The following is a 20,314-nucleotide window of genomic DNA, read 5'->3' on the forward strand; positions in this document are numbered from 1 at the left end:
TGCCTAAAGCTTTATTCTTCCCATCTCTAAATGTTATTTTAGTCATCATTTGCACATTGCGCATGAAGCTGTTTACATTATTTTTCTCTGAAGGGTAACTGTAGTATTGACAAGCTGGTGCACTGAGTGAACATGCAATGCTTCCTTTGGATTTCATAATGCCATATTATAATTATGCTGAACTACCAGAGAGAAACTCAAGAAATGCCGCTTTTTTGTTAATCAAGACAATACCAGTATAGATATTTTTAAAATGTACATCATCTTGAGGATATGGATGTGAAGAGTAAAATAGATCAGTGCTCAGTTATGAATCAGTACATTCATTTACTGATTTTTTTTTTCAAGCAGTGATCCCATATGCAGACCTAAAAGATGGTCTCCAATCATGCTGGTTTTATTTTTCTTGTACTGATGGTAAAAAAATTCTGATTTCGAAGGACATATCGTGATGCAGAATAAAAAGGCAAAATTTCATTCCCAGTAAAGTACAAGTGTCTGCACTTGAATAAAACTATGAATTTTGTAAATCTGCTGTCATAGCAATAATAACAATTAAAATTCCTCATTTTCACAATGGGACTTGTGTTACGTAGATAGGATCTATGAGGCTTTTGTAGAAGGAAGCACCTTTAGCAATGGGGCTTTTATAAAGGTTAGCACCTGTAGCTGTTGTAATGAAATTTTTTACTTATATTTGAATGAAATCTAACTCTAACGCATTTTCAAGAGCACTCCAATGGCTCAGTTGTTCAATGCATGGCTAAGTATGGGAATGTGCTGTGCAGAACGGAAGATGCCAGAAACAATCTTTTGCCAGGATATGTGGAGTGGAGGGGAGGGAGAGGTGCGGGGGGGAGGTCCGGTGGTTTCAGTGGTTTCTAATGCTAAAATTATGGCTCAGTATCTCTAGGCCAGAGAGTGGTTTTTAAAAAAAAGATCAGCCTGGGCTCCCACGTCTGATGGTTATCCTTTGACTTCTGCTGGAAAATGCCTGTGGGTGGACATCAGCTGAGGACAGCTTTCTGTTTAACTGTGATGCTAACCATGGGTGGGTAGCTGCCAACATTCGATTTTTAGGTTCATTCATGATGATTGGCTATTTGGGTCAGGCATTGCCTGTTATCATACACCAGCCATTGCCTTCAGGAGAGGAGGCAAGAAATATAAATAAATTATAAAATGATGTGAAATATATCCTGATATCACTGGTGTTCAAGTAGCAGAATTGATCACAAACCTTAGGCATGTATTTATTTTCAGCCATGTAGCTATGCCATGCAGCCAGCAAAATGAATAACAGTGGTATTTGATTTTATAGAATGTTCAGGGATGTGCTCCAAGGCACTAACATCTGAAGGTTTATCTGTTATTTCCTTGTTACATGTTGCAGGCTATGCATTATATCTCATGTTATATAAACCCAGGAATCATACAACCATATTATACATTCAAGGCATCACAGTAGCCTCTTGGTCTACAATCAGTACAGTGCTTTCTTTTATTGACACTTTTTATGACACTTTTATTGGGCTGTCAAATCATAAGGTGTATAGATACTGGCTTATAGAATTAGTGTGGGAGTAATCTAATATATGACTCAGCAACTTACGGCCAATAATGGTACTAAAGAAACCACAATGGTATCTTCCCAGTGAACTAACGTGACTGAAACCTACACTTTTCATTGAATGCAATTTCACTGCTAATTTCAAATGCACTTTTATTGACATAATCAAAAATTATGTTTTATCAAATCATAGATGGTAACAGGCCAATGTGAGGCTTCTCTATCCTAGCTTTTAGTAGCACCCAAACTGTTGCTCTCCCTGTCAAGAAATGGTCTCAATAGTTGCATCCTGAGGCTAATTGTTGAGGTATGTGTCTAGATTGATTTCTGTTTGGGGAGAGGATTTTTAAAATATATTTGTTCCTGCGATGTGAGCATCACTAGCAAGGCCAGCACTTGTTGCCCAACCTTGATTGTCCTTGAGAAGGTAGAAGTGAGCGCCATCTTGAACTGCTGCAGTTCATCTGGTGCTGTTTGGTAGGGAATTCCAGGTTTTTGATCCAGCAACAGTGAAATAATGATATTATTCCAAGTCAGGATGGTGTGTGGCTTGGAGGGGTGCTTGCAGGTGGTGCTGTTTCCATGAACCTGCCCCTTATCCTTCTAGGTGGTAGAGGTTAGATTAGTTTAATTGTCGAAGTAGAAAATGTCTGCCTTTCTTTGGCGCATTAGAGGTAGACTAGACACAAGACTTTTCTATATATAAATGATTATGGCAGGTGATTTGTTGCCATGTAGATCTGCTCAGAAATCAGCTTTTTGCCACATTGCACTTTTGGGGAAACAAATTGCAGTTAGTGTAAAAATTTTTGAGATTTGTTACATGACATTGTACTGTGCCAATCACTTGCCTTATTGTGATGGGAATAAACTTATCTTCCTCCCTCTCTTTGACCCCCAGCTCTGCTCCATATTACAATGCATACAATAAACGAGTTATCCCTTCACACTATTTCACTGTTGCCAAGGTTACAGAATATTTGAGTAATTCTAGCCTGTATACAGGAAGATTCTTTCCTCTGTATGATCTTTTATAATGTCATCTCACCATCATCACCATTGCTTCCTGATCATTTGAGAGTGATCTTGTGATTTTAAAAGAGTTTTGACAATTCCAAATTTGGCAGTTAATTGCAGTACCAGTCATAAGGTTAATAAATGCAGTTTGAATACATTTATGTATAACATAGAATTCTGTTATACTTCAGCAACAATTTTGGTGCAATAAGGAGAACTGATAATGTGTAGATTAGTTAAATGACTAGCTGGTTCCCATGGCATTGTTCATGGGCAGTGTACACTGTATGACACTCATGACATTAGTGTCACAGGTTAATAGCAGTAAAGGGTGTGCACGCCATAGGATGCAAGGATAGGGAGACCAATTGGCAGGAAGGGGAATATCATACGAGGAGTTAATAGTAAATAAGAATTACAGAGCCCTGAGAATAGGGGATGTTTGCAGAAATGAAAGTTCCTGAATGTATGGTAAGAGGTTTTGGCTAACTGTATTGATAAGTTTTATATTTCTTCTTCCAAGATCTTTAAGTACATTTTCATTAAACTGTAGAATAAAAACAGAAAATGCTGGAAATACTCAACAGGTCTGGCAGCATCTGTGGAGGAAGCAACCAAGTTAAAATTACAGGTCGACAACTCTAAATTGGTATGCCTGCAAGGCTCTCTTTATGTCGAAGTACTCATTTTCCCCACTAACATATCCAAGTAGTTCGACTTGTCAGAGATAGATTCAGTCTATGTCAGGTTGAGAAGTTGAATTTGATATACCTGACATTTTCGATATTTTTGTTTTCAAATGTTGTTAAGAATTTTTAATTTTTTTTTTACTTGGCTGCATTTTTTAAAGCTAAAATTTAAGTAGAGAAGAGTAACAGCAACAGTGAGAAAACCAATCACTTGGTGCACCATTGGTGTTACAGGTAATCCTATGAAAAACAGGCATCCTACTGCTCTCAGCAGTGTTTAAATTCATTTTAAGGTTGGCTTTTCAATAAGCCACTGATCTGGAGAACTGTTGGGCCATTTGCTTTCTTTCCACCCCACCTTCCTAATTTCTTACTTTCTGTTCAATGTCCAGTTCTTCCTCTTGCAAAGTGTTCTAACATGTTCTTTTATGTGAGGTCTGCTATATAATTGTAAGATGTTGTTGCTATTGCTGAACAAACTGTACTTCAGACAATACTAAACTAGATTCCTGTTGCACAGCTTTTTTTGATTCTTTTTTAAAGCTATAAATTTTCACACCTGTACAATAATCTGTGAACAAGCTGCAAAGATGCAGGATGGCTACTCCAAATAGAAACATAAGTACATCTACATTTTAAAGTTAAAAAAGAGTGGTCAAGAGAAATAGAAATTCAAATTAACAAGCTATTCAGATATATACAAGCTAGGCTAGTTCCTGGCTATTAATTTAAATGTTGACCTTCAAAGACACTTTCAAAATGATGGACAGTATCTTCTCAAGTGAGCTGAAATCTGCTTCATGGCAGGTATTAAGTGCTTTCTGTGTTTACAGTAACCCACACTGAAGTAAAATTGATTTAGTTAGTGTTTTCTACTGTTTTCATATTTAATGCAAATAATTATAAGTAAAACATTGAGTACAAAATTGATTCCAGTACTGAGTTGACTCACAGAACAAATAACTTACAAAAAATTCCATATTAGGCAACATGCCTTTCAGTGTCTATAAAAATTGCTGGAAATGTTACAGCTTGCTATGCCCCTATTTTATATTTGGTCATTATATGCAAGCATTAGGTGCCTGCTTTTTTCAAATAATTTGGCATAAATAATTGGATGAAATGTAGACATAAGATAATTCAAAGGTGTTGCATTGTTTGATAAAATGATTTTAGTAAATTGTTATTTGCAAGTGTCACACTATTTATAGATATTTACACTGCCCATATTTTGAAGCAAAAGTTATCTTTCAGTAACCAATATAAGAATTAGCCATAATGCAGCCTGCAACCCTATGTGCTGGCCAGTTGTTGTGCTGCAGACTGTATCCCACTTAATTCTGATTTTTGTGTTTGACATTTTTTTAACCCATCCCTGAGTTTCTGATTATTTTATAATTTCCTTGACATTTTTCTTTTTTCAGATTATTACGCAAATGTGAAAATTCATTTTTAAATATTCTTTACAAAATTATATCTGCATGAAATTTGGATTGGAAATTGAAAGGTTAGCAGAATGTGTTCAATATCAACAATAACTTACATTTACATGGACCTCCTTTCATAGAGGTGTGTCTCCAAGCTTTTTACAAGGTGTGTGGGGTTGGTGGTTAGGGGATAAGATACCATACAATAGTAAAGAATTTTGAGGTAGATAAAGTGCACAATTGGGATAATTCTTAAGAGGATTTGAAATGGGACAAACAGTATTTGCAGTGAAGGGGAGATAATGTAAGTATAGGCATTTACAGCAATCATGTTCATTAGCCTAACTACATGGAGAGCATTCTAACAGAGATACCATTTCTTTAGGCTGTACAGATGATGGGAAAGCATTTATTGTATGAGTGTATGGGTTAGCAATTTTAAATGAGCTTAATGTATAACCATTTAATAAGGATACGCAATAAATGTTCTCTAAGGCATTGACATTATGCATTGGAATAAATAATATCTCTATTATGCAGAAATGAATTCTCATTTTATCTTTTATGTCGTTTTTATTCCAACGCAGTAAATACTGGATTTCAGGTTTAATGTGCCCCTAATTGCAGTGCACTATTTAGCTGTCTCCTGAGCTCCAGGCTTGAATAAAAGGCAACTGTATTTCAGTGCTGTGTGTTGTATTTTTCATTAATGGGTGAAGCTGAAGGGTCAAAGAGATTTTGGATAATCGGATCCCAAGTGGATTGAGTCTGGCTCACCCCACATTCTGCTTGGCTTTTTTTTAAACAGTTGCTAACAGTCGCTGACAGGAACTAGCAGACTGTGAGAGGACACGTTGATGCGATTGATGTGTACACTGGAACCAGAAGGTTGCCACTTTAAATAAGTAGCGTATTAGTGATGTATTAGTGCTTCTGGTTCAGATTGTGGAGTTATGTTCCATCTTTATCTACAGTTTAAACAGTGACATACAGCTTTTCAGAGATCAGCAATCCAATTATCCATTTTTCAGTGAGATGCATTTTGAGTACACATGTTTTTAGTCTGGTTTTGTTGAGTACAATTTTTGCGTTCTTAGTTGGTACTAGAATTATATAGCTTTATTACAGATAGTTACAAAGTGAGTATTTAAACACATTTGAAGCTCAGTGTGTTGTACTTTGCATTTAATTTGCAATTAATTTAATTCAAATATCCTCAATCTATCAACGTACTGAATTTTTCCAGCTAAATAATTTCCACAAGGCCCTCATTTGAGTGTGTTTTATCTTTGGTGAACATGATTTTTTAATATACTGTTTTCCATCTGTGGCAGTAAACTGCTTTTATAAATTCTTCTAGTTTGTGGAGGAGAAAGCAGCAGTAAATGTAAAATTGGCATACATTTGAGACATAAATTCCCCTGTGCTGAATTTACTATTGGTTATAATGTACTTAAGTGTATAGAGTCCGTAATTAAGCAGTTATAAAGTCAACCTAAGTAACGGAATTTGTGCTTGATTCTCTATGGTGTAAATTAGAGTTATCCAAGTTTTTGTGTTCATGGGGCTCTTTCTGCTCATAGACTATGAAAAGGCAGATTGACTTGAACTTAGTGTAAGAATGATCCCTGCAGCTCAGCAGGTAGGCACACCCAATATTGGACCTGGACCTCATTTAAACGAGACTGGCGAGATGTGGACACTGGCTGGCTGTCAACCAGGCAGCTTGCCAATGAAGAGGCTTAGAATTTCAGGCCACTGCAGCAACACCCCTCGGGTCATTAAAGAGGAACAATACAATCAGCAGAGAGACAGACAGTAAAGGGGGGAAATTGGGAGGGGGTGTACAGCAGGAAAGGGAGGATGATTAGAAGGGGAAACCTGGAAAGGACGGGCAATCAGGAAAGGATAACCAGGAGAGGGGCAACCAGGAAAAGGAGGATATTTGGAAGAGTCCGACTAGGAGATGGTCCATCAGACAACCGAAACAGGATGGGTGCAAATGGGACAGGGTTCGAGACATTGATCAAGAGATGAGGCAGGGCAGAGATTAGGAGGAGGGTGAGCGGTGGCTTGCAGCAACCCATGGTTTTAATGTGATGTTTCAAGTTCAGGTTTTTTTTAATAAGCTTAAGTGTTTGCTGAAAGCCTTCAGCTGTCCCTAAAGGCTGCTGGTAAACTGAATTTACTTAAGGCAATCGGCCTGGTATTGGCTGCATTTAGGGAAACCAGATCTTGCATTGGAGTCTCAAACTGACATTCAGGTCTTTATTTGCATATACAAAGCAATGCACGGCCCTTGATGCCCTTTTTTTCCTATACCAATATGGGGGGTGCTGCACTTCCAGCTGATAATGAGTACGTTCTTTTTGACTGCTATATTGGAGACGTAGGCAGCCATTTTGCATTCAAGAAATGCCATAGCACCATCATTTGACCAGGCCACCAAGTTTACAGCCCTGCTCCCACTAATTGCATATATATTACTGATTCTTGTCATCGGCATTCTTCCATCTACTTGAAATGCCAGACACACAGCAAATCCATTGGCAATGGGATACTTTCACATGGTGCACTTTTATTGATGGCTGAAGTGACCAATCCACAAGTGTTGCGTATGAGGTGATTATCAGGTGTCAGTGCGGGGTGCTATTTTCAGCATTGGCACCTGTTGTCAAATTGCTGTAGCTAATAATCATCATGATGGCATATGCCAGCCCACAGGCAATGTTGCCATTTCCCTCTGTTGGCTAGTGTCTCCCACGCATGGAAATCAATGTTTAGGGCCTTCATGTCACACTTCCAAGCATCCTTGAAGTGGAACTTTAGGTGTCCTACTGGTCTTCTGGCTCTGGCTACCACCCCATACAGAATTTCCTTGGGATCACCCATCTTTCATCTGCGAACATGCTTGAGCCAGCAAAGTTGCCTCTGTTTGATGAGTGCTAACATACTTGGGAGATTTGAAAGAGCTGTCACAGTCCTTCCATGAGATGCAAAGAATGTTACGCAGACATCGAAGATGAAAATTGTTGAACTTCCTTTCTTGATAGCTGTAGCACCATGTGTCGCAGCCGTACAAAAAGATACTGAGAAAACAGGCCTCGTAAACCAGCATCTTGGTCCTAAGGGTCATCTTTTTGTTTCGTGAGTCAGTCAAAGGTGGCCGCCGCTTTCCTTATGCATTAGGAGTTTTGCATCAAAATCAGATTGTTTGTCACCATGGACCTAAGTTAGCAGGATTTGTTAATTACATCCAGTGGAGTGTTGATTAGTGCAATCGAGGGTAGCGATGTGACACCCTGCTCCTTAACCACAGTTTTCTTGATCCTGATTGTAAAGGGAGAACAAATTACAGACATAGGAGAGACAATCCATTAGACATTGTAGTTGAGTTTCCATATGGACAACTAGGGCAGCATCATCAGTGTAGTTGAGTTCTCTGATCGACACATGCTTTTTTCTGTCTTTGTTTTCAATCTGGACAGAATGTAGAGCTTCCCTAATGATCTAGTATGCATTTAAACTTCTTCAATTTCTGTAGGGAAGGAAAGGCCAGGAGCAGAAGAAAATATCAAACAAAGTGGGATCTAAGAAATAAACCTATTTCACTCAATTTTTCAACCTGAAACTGTCAAAAATGGAGCTGTCAAACTGTACAGTACTGTCCATGTTGTCATGAAAGGAGCAGATGAGACTAAGGAGCTTTGCAGCAAGTTACTAATAGTAATTTCATTACTGATACAATAGTGCTAAAAGCAGCCCTTTCCAGACCTACAATCCCATAACATTCAAACAGGACAAGCTAGAAAATTTTAAAAAAAGAACAATAGGACTGGGTTACTTAGGTTTTCAGGATTGATTGTTTGGGTTTGGGGAGCCATTTGTGGCACTGGGGCTACAGGATGTTTATCCTTGTTATGAATGAATCTTATACAACTGTAGAATACATTTTATAGCAGGAAGAAAATTGACTATAAGGCCAAGATTTTCACTCCTGGGTCGGGTGCGCAGAGCTGGGAGAATTCCCAGTCCACGACCCTGACCTTTAAAGATGGCTGCCTGGACATCAGATTTTCAGTCCGGGGTCAGGCTGAATTAGAGGTCTGGGCAGGTGACCCGGGAGGAACTGAGGACTATATTGGGTGCGGAGGTGGGATGGGCAGAAGACCTGCCTCGGGGCTCCAGCACTGTGTCCTAAGTTTGAAAATAAGGATTAATACATGAAACATCCCCTCCAGCCTTTAACTCTCACTCTCATGCCAACTCACCTAGTGTCTGCCATGGGCAGACCTCAGGACCCATACAGAGTTGAGATAAAATAGAGTCCTATAAAATAAAGTTCTAAGTGTCTATTGCAGACTTAATTATATTGGAAAAAAACAGTAATTAATAAAAACACATTTACTACATATGTCCCATCAATAAATAAAGCCTTATAACAACAAACATTTCATTCAAGTGCACAACCCCTTATAACAACATGCATTGGAATTCATAGTCCTAAATCAAAGAGTCAAGAACTACTTGCAGTTGTCAATCAAACTGAAATGGGAATCCTCAGGCTTATGTCAACAGATAGGGTGAAATAGCAAGCAATCATTTCTCTTTAAACACTCCAGCCATTTTTTTCAAAGATATACAGGACAGGACTTTTAAATGCCTTGACAGGTCTCTTTGATAGGTGCTTCTGACGGTTTTGACAGGTGCTTATGACTGCTTTGGCTGGTCCTTTTGGCAGGTGCTTCTGACAGTTTTGACAGGTGCTTCTGACAGTTTGGACAGGTGCTTCCAACAATTTTGACAGGTCCCTTTGATAGGGGCTTCAGATAGTTTTGACTGATGATTTTGACAGCTCTATTGACTGTTCCAATGAGCTTCTCAGTAATGAGTTTATGCACATTTTACATACATGGGGCAGAATTTTCCCATTGGTGTGCGGGAAAATGACATAAAATGACGCGCAGTGACATTGGGCGAGCATCCCGACGTCACTGTGCGCCATCACAGTATTTTAGTAGGCGGGCACGCGATGATCTCTGATGCGTGCTCGCCATTATTTAACGGGCCACTTAAGGCCCTTGAGGCACCAATACACAGGAATTTTTCAGGGCCCATGCGATCTTCAGGTTGTCGCATGGGCACAATGGGCAGGCGGGTAGAACACATTTGTATAAACCTCATCCACAGGCAGGTTAAGAGGAGCCAGTGGGGTCGCGAATGTGTTCAGTCAGATACTTAATTGGAAAGTTACTGATACTTGCCTGTATGAGCAGAAATACTTCAAAACTCATACCAGCTGCTTGGACAGGAGTCATAACCTTCAGGTCAGCACTATACAGTGAAGACCCTTTTTGGGGTCTGCAGGTTTCAGGAAGTCTTCCCTTAGCCTGGGAATGGGAGTTGTGCTCTCCACTGGAGGCACCTCCTCTGAGGAGGAAGAGAGGACCAGAAGGGGGAGGAGGCCAGGAGTGCACATTCAGCCTCCAGGGGAGCCACCTTTGGGAGGAGAGGCGCAGGCACAAGGGGCGCAGGGCCAACAGAAAGTTCAAGGCGGAAGGGGCCGCAGAGCACACCACTATCCTGCTGCCAGGGTATACAGGCAGTGAAGCAGCTACCTCAATATGCCTGAGGTGCAGTGCCAAAGGAGGCTCCATCTTTCAAGGGAGACAGTCAACTCTATCTGTCAGATGATAGGCCCTGAGATCTCCGCTGTGTGGGTGGATACCCCATGCCAGTGGCTCTAAAGGTCACAGCTGCCCTAAACTTCTATGTCTCTGGCTCTTTCCAGGGCTCGGTGGGTGATCTTTGCGGTGTCTCCCAATCAGCTGTCCACACTTGTGTCAAGCAGGTGACAGACGCTCTATTCAGGCATGTATTGACGTTCATCCACTACTGCTGGGATGATGCCAGCCAGACAGAGCGAGCCAGAGGCTTCGCTGCAATTGATGGCTTCCCCTGCACCCAGGATGCAATAGACTGCACATATGTGGCCATCAAGGCGCCAGCAGGTGAGCCCGGTGCCTTCATCAACAGGAAGGGATTCCGCTCCTTGAACGTGCAGGTAGTGTGTGATCACAAGCTGCAGATTCTGCAAGTCTGTGCAAGGTACCCAGGCGGCTCTCACGACGCCTACATCCTCATACACTCCCAGGTGCCGGGGCTCTTCAGTGCTCCAGCACGGCTGGATGGATGGCTGCTGGGTGACAAGAGCTATCCCCTCAGAAGAGGCTCATGATGCCTCTCAGCCATCCAAGAACAGAAACTGAGCAGCGGTACAATAGGAGCCACGCCTCCACAAGGGTTGTGGATGAGAGAACCATCAGCCTTCTCAAGATGCACTTCCGATGCCTGGACCATTCAGGGGGCGCACTCCAGTACCCCCCAGATCTTGTGTCACTGATAATGGTTGCATGCTGCGCTTTCCACAATCTTGCACTGGAAAGGAGGGACACTTGGACGAAGAAGATGCAGACGCAGTTGCTGCGGCTGCACACAATGAGTCCAGCAGTGAACCCGAGGATGAGCACGCACAGGGAAATGCTGAGGGGGTAGATGCTGACCCAGGCATGCTCCAGGGAGGCAGGGACACCCGGGAGGCTTTAATCCAACGAACCTTCAGCTAGAACACCACAGATGGACCTCCAACAAAAGCCTGTGCTGCAGGCTCCATACTCAATACCTGAGTACTAAATCTGCCTGGATAGGAACATTAACTAAGGCCCTTGTCAATAAAGCTCAGTGTGACACAACTCATAACATCATGGGTAACCATCCACCTGCAGGGGAAAAGAGGTACCCTCAGCCATGGTCACATATCTAAATTTAATGATATAACAAAATGAACTTAACGAAACAAAATGACAAAGATGTTAAACACCACACCAACTAATCATGACCTCATTGCAGGGCAACACAAAAGCACCAGTGAGAAACACGTGCTGTGCCTAAGGTGCCTTAAATTTACGCTTTCGGGTGCTACATCTAGGCCTCGCTGGCACTGGCATCTGAGACAGCCTGCTCACTGTGCTGTCCTGTTGGCCTCGATGACCTTGGCGGCCGTGCTTTGGCTTGTGGAACCTGTGCTGGCCCGGCTTGGGAGGGAGCGGCCAGTTCCACAGCTGGCATTTTCCCAGTCGTCGCAGCCTCATTGGATGCAACGGTCATTGGCAGAGGGGCAGAGGAACTGCTGCCCTCATCCGGCCCCCCTGAGAGGAGCCCGCAGAGTCAATAGGCAGCTGCTGCGCTGACGTGAGGTGACTTCAGACCTCCCTGCTCACCTAGATGGATAGACACCGAACTGGGAAACTTGGTGCCCAGACCATCTCCCACACTGGCACTGACCAGCTGAGGTCAATGCCAATGTGAGGGCTTGCTGGTCCGAGCGCATCCCCAGGAAGCCCTGATTGGCCTCCTGGAGGAGCCTCTCCACGAGAGTCGCCAGTCTCTCCATGGAGGAAGCATGGCGCTCGGCCATGAGGCTCATTGCATTGGCGATGGTCTGCGTAGACTCCTCCACCATGGAGAACAAGCCAAACATAGCCTCATGTATCTCTGCCGGATCCTCCCGCACACCCTGTTGGACTTCCAGCGTTTGCTGCCTCATGGACGACTCCAGAGGCAGATCATCAGCCACCGACTGAGCATGTGCCTGGTCCCCTGCGTCCTCCGACTGCTGGCGCCATGGGCACTCTGTCTCTGCCAGCTCCTCTAGTGACTGTGAAGTGCCCTCACCGCTGTGCCCTGGAACACTAGCCGATGATCGAATTCTCACCAAGGTGCTAGTATTTTCGCTGGTGCCTGCCAGGGAGAGATGGTGTGACGCTGGTGGGTCAGAGACTGCAGGGCCCTCAGGTGTGAGAGGGGGCCCATGTGCCTCCTCCTCCCGGCCCTGATCCGCTGATGCTGAAAGAAAGAACAAGGACATTTGATTAGTTAACGTGGAGACAATGTCAATGTGCATCCCTGTCCCCCGGATCATTATGCACTCATCCTTCCATAAGCAATGGTCAAGACATGTTGCAAACTTGGCAGTCACTGAACATTCAGCAATGCCATGGCTGATGGGACACTAATGGTGACCTCAGTGCTGGGCAAACATACCTGTGGCACCCCAGCCTCACCGAGACCGGTGGACCTGGGCACATGGCCCCTCTCCAGATTGAGAGCCTCCTGCTCGAACCTGGTAATGATGGCCAACTGGGCCGGACCTTTGCCAGTCCTCAACCACTCGGTGGCATTATGAGCATTCTTCTCCTGAAAAGGAGAAAAGAGCATTGATTAGTGCAACTTGTACCTGGAATCCCTTCGCTGCTGTCCCATCCCAACCAGTGTGGATCATTGCAGGGCTCCAGTGCCTCCTCACCCCGCAGCTGCCACACACTCACGCAAAGATACCAGGCTGTTTCCCCCCTCCCACCTTGGCCAAATGCAGCCTACATCACATTTGGCACCTATGGTCCAACCTTGCAAAGCAAGGAGGTGCAAGCACGTGGAACGCAAAGGGCAGCAGTTGGATCAGTGCCCCGCCACCTGGAAGCTCCCCTCCCAGCATCTCAGCACCCTGACTTTGACATGTTTTGCAGTTCCAGCACTGCACCTAGGTGCAGATCCTCCAGGTTGCCTCCAAAACAGTAATGTGGGTGTCACTGTACCACATGCTGCGGGTGCAGAACCCATCTCATCACGATCCTCTCGGGGTGACCTCGGCATGGGCAATATCTGCTGGTCCACCCAGCGAACGACACATGCCATCAATGATTCAATGGAGTAACTGCGCTCAGAGTTGGGGGGGTGGGACGGCCAGGGGGGAAAGCCTACCTGCTGGGTTAAGTGACCAATGCCAGCATGGTACTCACCCTTCCAAAGCGCAAAAGGTCGTTGAAACGCTTGTGGCACTGGATCCAGGTGTGTCGCACCACGTTGTGGGAGCTCACAACCTCCGCCACCTCCTCCCAGGCATGTTTGGTCATGTAGGGGGACCTCCTCCTCCTGTCCCTGGGAACAAGGACCTCCTGCCATGCGGCCACCTCCTCGAGGAGGGCAGCAAGGCAATCGTCTGAGAAACGAGGGGCACAGTGCCCCCCTGCCTGGCCTGCTCATCAGCAGTGCCCTGGGGAGCCCCTCTGCTCGCCATGTTTGACAGCCTTTGCAAGGCTGCAGGAACACTTTTAAACAGGCCGCCAGGTCGCCATTGGATCCGGCGGTCATAGCAGTCCCACCACTGTCCGCCCACTCCCGTTGTCCTCGGGAGCCATGTTTCACGCTGGGTGGGCCTTAATTGTCCCGCCCACATAAAATGGCAGTGTGGACCTGATCATGGGCGGCGATTGGATCCGCTCCCGCACAGCCCGCCCGACAGGCAGAAAATTCTGCCCATGTATGCCTACTTTTAACAATTCCTACGCCAAAGGTGACCCACCATCATATCCTAAAGGAGTATCTTATCTTTCCAAAAGGTTTCCAATGGCTTTCCGAATTAATCAACAAAGTTTAGGCCTGCTCTTACCTGGTCTAATCTGCATACTTCAGGTTTTACAGGCCTGGCCTTCCAAAATCCAACTTCAGTGAAGGCTGCTGATAATTCAAATGAACTGCTTTTGAATGAAACACACCCATCCCCGTGAAAATCAGAAATTCGGAGCGGGACTTAAGATTTTTGGGCATTTCTGCTATTTTCGACATGACGGAGAGCCTCTCTGGGTCTGAATGTTTAAAACTTGAATTAGCACATAAACAGACAAACCAAATCCTCAAAAGAAATTACCAATCCTTGCCATTAACCTACTTATTTTAGTGTAGAACCCACTCTGTCGACTTTGCCCAGCACGGGCCTGTCACTTTTTCTGGGCTATTAGGTTCCAGTGATTGTAGCATTTACCTGGGCTTTCCTGCTAACATTTTCTCGGACCTGTGTATTCTCCTGCTCAGTTTTCAGCCTGTGATAATTAGGGAACTGCCATTCTTGTGTCTGGCAAAATCTCACTCCCTGTAGCTGTAATAAATAGATGAAGTCAGGTGCTTCAATGTCCTGACTCTTTATTTGGCAATAGCTATTTCAAACATAAAGACTGAAGTTCATGCAGTATAACTTTACTTATTTGCAAAATCTGCTCTGCTAATTTAAATCCAGGAGCCACAAACTCAAAGTAAGGCTCAGGCAGGAGACTATAGAATAGGCAACAAGCAGCACAGAATCTCCCCACCTCAAGTCATAATAAATCCCCCCAGTCCTCATCCCCAATGATTCCAGGCCCTAGCTTCCTTCCCCAAGTTCATCCACAATCCAATCCTCCTCAGCGCTGCCAGGACAGAGTCCTTTCACCTTTCAGCACTGCCAGCCTCTGGCACTCCCACCATCTAGAGCTGGTTGGCCCAAACTCTGTCTCTGATTGCTGAAAGGAAGACCCTTCCTAAAAGGTCACTGCCACCTTTCCCCGAGTACTCAAAAAGTTCAGGTTCACAACTCCATTGTGTTATGGTGTCAGGGTACAGTACCTCCAGTTATGCTATACCATATTCCTGAGTAGGCATGATAAATGTCACACCTATCCCACCCAAACGCTTCAGCCTCCATTCACTTCAAGAGCTATCAGAGTGCAACTCCCTCCCCCAGCACTGCCTTCCACCTCCCCCAAAAAACTTCAGCACCCTCTCTCCACATTGTTGCCTTCCTGCCCTGTGTTACCAAGACCAATTCCACTTTGTTAAAGCTACAAGCCTCTGGGAACTGTGCTGCCAAACACCATAATTTGTTTCTCCAAATACTTCAAATAACCCTTTCCCCATTGATTCAAGACCCCAACTCTCCCCTCCCTATGGTGGCCAGCCCCTGCACCCGAGTCTTGTCAGTCCTCCCCTCGGTCTGAATGCTGTCAAGGGCACAGTCCCTTCCACTCCCTTGAATGCCCCCATTCCCCACCACCTATGCACATACAAGCACCTCAGGGGGGGCCTTAACTAACTGTAGAACTTGTGGCTGTTTTGTTGTGTGGTATGGGTTTAGATGGGGTTTGGTGATTGTCATGTCTCCCAAAAGTATGCTGCTTGAGTCCATGGTCTTTTTAACCCGAACTATTTATTTGCAGCAAGTGTTTACACATTTAGGCTTCTACATGAGGTGAGAACTTCTGCTCTCTTCAAAATCTCTCTTACTACTCATTCATGTGATTTGACATCATTATTAATCAGCATCATGTATGCTTCTGATGTTAACCCTTTACTTTACAGTGGCACAAGGTGAGCATCATGCCATATGTGAACAAGAGATGAAGGTAGAAGCAGCTGTGGACAGTCCCCATTAGAGGAAACTCTTTCGAGTTATCAACAGTCACAGATTGCAACTCTTTTTGAGTACAATCACAGTTCTTGGTTTCCAGGAGTGGGACATGAACCCACAACCCTCTGATTCAAAGGCGAGGGTGCTATGAACTGAGCCACAGCTGACACCTCTAAACTCTTTCGAGTTATCAACAGTCACAGATTGCAACTCTTTCGAGTACAATCACAGTTCTTGGTTTCCGGGAGTGGGACATGAACCTACAACCCGCTGATTCAAAGGCGAGGGTGCTATGAACTGAGCCACAGCTGAGACCTCCCTTCCCCCATTAGAGGAAGGAGGACAGCTCAATCATAGTTACCCAGCAGGAGATAATGAGCCTTGGGGGCCATTTATAAAGTGGGTGCTTGTGGAACAGCATAGGAAGTCCAAGACAAAGCAGTCTGCTTGACTGGCACCACATCCATAAACATTCACTCCCTCCACCACCGACGCACAGTAGCAGCAATGTGTATCATCTACAAGATGCACTGCAGGAATTGACCAGGAAGGTGAAGGAAGGCTCCTTAGACAGCACCAAACCCATGACCACTACCACCTAGAAGGACAAGGGCAGCAGATAGATGGGAACACCACCACCTGGAAGTTCCCCTCCAAGTCTCTCACCATCCTGACTTGGAAATATATTGCTGCTCCTTCACTATCACTGGGTCAAAATCCTGGAACTCCCTTCCTAACAGCACTGTGGGTGTATCTACACCACATGGACTGCAGTGGTTCAAGAAGGCAGCTCACCACCACCTTCTCAAGGGCACTAGGGATGGACAATAAATGCTGGCCCAGCCAGTGAAGCCCACATCCCATGAATGAATAAAAAAAAAGATATGTGGACATTTGTCAGAGTTTCCTGAGGCACAGAAAATGGAGGAGTCCATTCGTGACATGAGCACCACCGTGTTTCAGGCATATGAGCACATGAGCTCATCCATTGAAAGAGCACCCACTCTCATGCAAGAGTCCACTGAATGGATGCAGAAGCAGTAACCTGGTCTCAACAGATTTTATGATGCCTTCTGTAGCATTGGCTGGTCTCAAGCAGTGAAGACACAGGGATGCATGCATGTCCAATCAGGTGATCTCCCGCACCTGGTAAATGCAGATGTGCAAGTGGGCTGTGAAAGGGTTGAGGCAGGAAGTGTTAATGCCAACGATGCCAGTATTCAAGGGACCCGCATCTTCTGAAACTGACCCCACTGACTGAGGGTGTCCCTGCACAAATGCAACTGCCACAGCCTGTTGCAGTGCCCTCGTAGAGTTCTCACAAGACAGCAGAGAAGCAGTGGGAGCATCACATTGAATTTCACCTAGGTGCAGGTTAAAAGCTTTTGTTCAGTGCATGCTTTGCATGTAATGAAAAGGGCTGTGCTTAATATCTAATACCTTGTCATATTTGTAATATTTGTTTTGGGAAATTGCGACCTTATCGTAAGCTCACACCTGTGTGTGAGGTCTGGGTGTGACATGGGCCTAAGTGCTCTCGCAGGAGAATTATTGTGTCATCAGTGCTAACCCCCTGTGAGAAGTGGATCTGACGTTGGAGCCTGGATAGTGGCTGCTATTTATAAATTGGATATTTGAATTATATGTTTCCATTGGAGGATCTGCTCACCTCAGGAGAATCATTGCTGGATCAGGAAGTCCCTGGCTTCCCTGCCATCCTGGCAAATGTGCTGCCGCAGGAAGCTGAGCTCTGGATGGCCTTGCTATGCCACCAGCTGGTCCTCTTCAAAATCCTCATTCTCTGAGGAGGCAGCATGCTTTTCCCCATGGACCTCCTCCAGGTCCACTTTGTACAGCCATGGTGTACAAAAAAGCAGCAGACCAAAACAATGCAGGAAAACCTTGAAGGGCTGTACTGAAGGGCACTGCCTGACCTGTCAAGGCACTGGAACACATCTTCAGGACATTAATGGCCTGCTCAATGGTGGCCCTTGTTGTGACATGGCAGCGGTTGTATAGCTAAGTTGTGGGGTTCCGCACAAGTGTCAACAGCCATCTGTTCACCAGGTATTCATTGTCAGCTAGGAGCTATCTACGCAGGCTGTGAGGTGGAATGAAGCGCTGTAGCACCTGCGACTGCCTCAGGGTGAACACATCATGGCAACTGTTAGGAAACCTAGCAGTTTTCTGAAGGAATCGCTTAGATGGCCTGAGATTATAGGACTTTGATGGCTGCATGGGTGCCCTGCACCTGAGGGAATATTGCCAGTGAGGCAAACCCCATGGCCTTCTGTGCCTGACTGGCTGCGTCTGTGTTGAAGACAACTAATTTGGATGCCCTCTCAAAAAGTGCATTCACCATCTGAGAAATGCTGCTGTGTGCAGCTGATTATGAGGTCCCACAGGGGTCTGTTGCTGATCTCTGAAATGAGCCAGATACTAGAAAGTTCAAGGGTACTGTTAGCTTGACAGCTACTGGCACAGGATGCCTTTCTGCTCCTTGTAGCCTAAGGTCATCCTCCAGGATTGTACACAACTCAGACACGATCTCTCTCAATAGGAGCCACTATCGCAGGCTCTGCTGCTCTGATGTATTCAGGAAGCTGATCCTTCAGTGATATAGTCAGTTCTGCGGGTATCACCTTCTGGCTCCTGCTGCCTCTCATCCAGCACCTCCTGCATCCCTCTGCAGTTGGATACTGTCTGTGTTGCTGTGCAGGCTTCTCCTTATCACTGCTCCTGCCCAGTTCTGAGTAGGTGGCTGTCCTCTCTGAATACAGCCACAATCACAAGCTCTTTCCGTGCAGAAATAACCTGGCACCTTATTGGATTAAGCACAAATCCAATTACACCCTCCCTGATCCCCACCCCCATCCCCATCTTTCTGCACTCTCAATATGACAGCTTGACTTCCTCAGCAGTAAGTCTGTAGCTACACATGACCTCTTTTAAACAAAAAATTAAATGGCTGACACTTCACACAATGGCTTTCCACTGTGTAGTGACTTCATCTACTTGGAGAACAACATAGCATGGGGCATGTGCACTGCTGGAAAAGTTGCAGATGTGAGGAAATAAAGCACTCTGAAGGTTAATAATGAGCCTAATTGATGTCCCACCACTTCCCAGCAAGCAGCCCTCCTCTCTAAGATACAACTTTCGGAAAAATCTTGGGGTTGCAGTGATGCTTCAGGCAACGCCACTCTCCAGTACAAATTTGCTGGCTCACTCGTTTCCTAATCTGCCTCTGTCTTTGTGGCAAAATACAACCTGCATGGTTGAATTTGGAAAACCTACACAGGTGCACAGATTGGGAGAAATGTGTTTATCACAGGGGAGATACCACACAAATGGAAAATTAGACCAATTGGGAGAATGGATAACATGAAGCATGTACACTGGAATCGGCTAAGTAAGATAGTGCAAAAAAAAGTACAATTATAAAATAATATACAATAAATGTAAATGATCACTTTTGAATTCATTCTTGGGAAGTGGGTGTTGATGGCAAGACCAACATTTATTGTCCATGCTTAATTGCCCTTGAGAAGATGGTCATGAGTTGTGTTCTTGCACTGCTGCCTTCCAGGTGGTGTGGGCACTCTGACAGTGCTGTTAGGCAGAGAGTTCCATCATTTTGATCCAGAGGCAATAAAGGAACGATGGTATGGTTCCAAGTATAGGAAGTAGATTGGTGAGGATAAGATCAAGTAGGTTTTTCCCTCTGGTTGTCTCACCACCTGCTGCAAACCCAGCCAGGCAGCTATGGTGGTGTTCACATGTGTTGCTACCATTGTCCTTCTACGTGGGGTAGAGGTTGGAAGATGCTGTCGAAGAGTTGCTGTAGGGCATCTCAAAGGTGGTACATACTGCAGCCACTGTGCTCCACTGGTGGAGGGAGTCAATGTTTAAAGTGGTGGATGGAGTGTAAATCAAGCAGGTTGCCTTGTCCTGAATGCTGTTGAGCATTTCGAATGTTGTTGGAGCTGCAATTTTCCGGTCAAATAGGAAGCATTCCATCACACTCCTGACTTGTGCCAAACATCCAGCCTCTGGCCTGCTCTTGTAGCCACAGTATTTATACGGCTGATCCAGTTTCTGGTCAATGGTAACACACAGGATGCTGATGGTGGGGAACTCAGTGATGGTAATGCCGTTGAATGTAAAGGGGAAGTGGCTAGTCTTTCTTTTGTTGAAAATGGTAATTGTCTGGCACTTATGTGGTGTGAATGTTATTTGCTACTTTTCTGCCCAAGCCTGAATGTTGTCCAAGTCTTGTTATGTTTGGACAAGTTCATTTTACATGGAGACGGTGGCTCTGCCCCACCCCTTC

At 44.8% G+C, this 20,314-nt stretch overlaps 1 protein-coding gene across 1 annotated transcript in view; it reads left to right on the forward strand.

Moving 5' to 3' along the window:
• sdccag8 (SHH signaling and ciliogenesis regulator sdccag8) overlaps positions 1–20,314 on the forward strand; it is a 416,860-nt gene that overhangs the window by 247,662 nt on the left and 148,884 nt on the right. The window lies entirely within an intron of this gene.

Source organism: Cetorhinus maximus, chromosome 14 (assembly GCF_964194155.1).
Source record: "Cetorhinus maximus chromosome 14, sCetMax3.hap1.1, whole genome shotgun sequence".
NCBI classification, from domain to species: domain Eukaryota; kingdom Metazoa; phylum Chordata; class Chondrichthyes; order Lamniformes; family Cetorhinidae; genus Cetorhinus; species Cetorhinus maximus.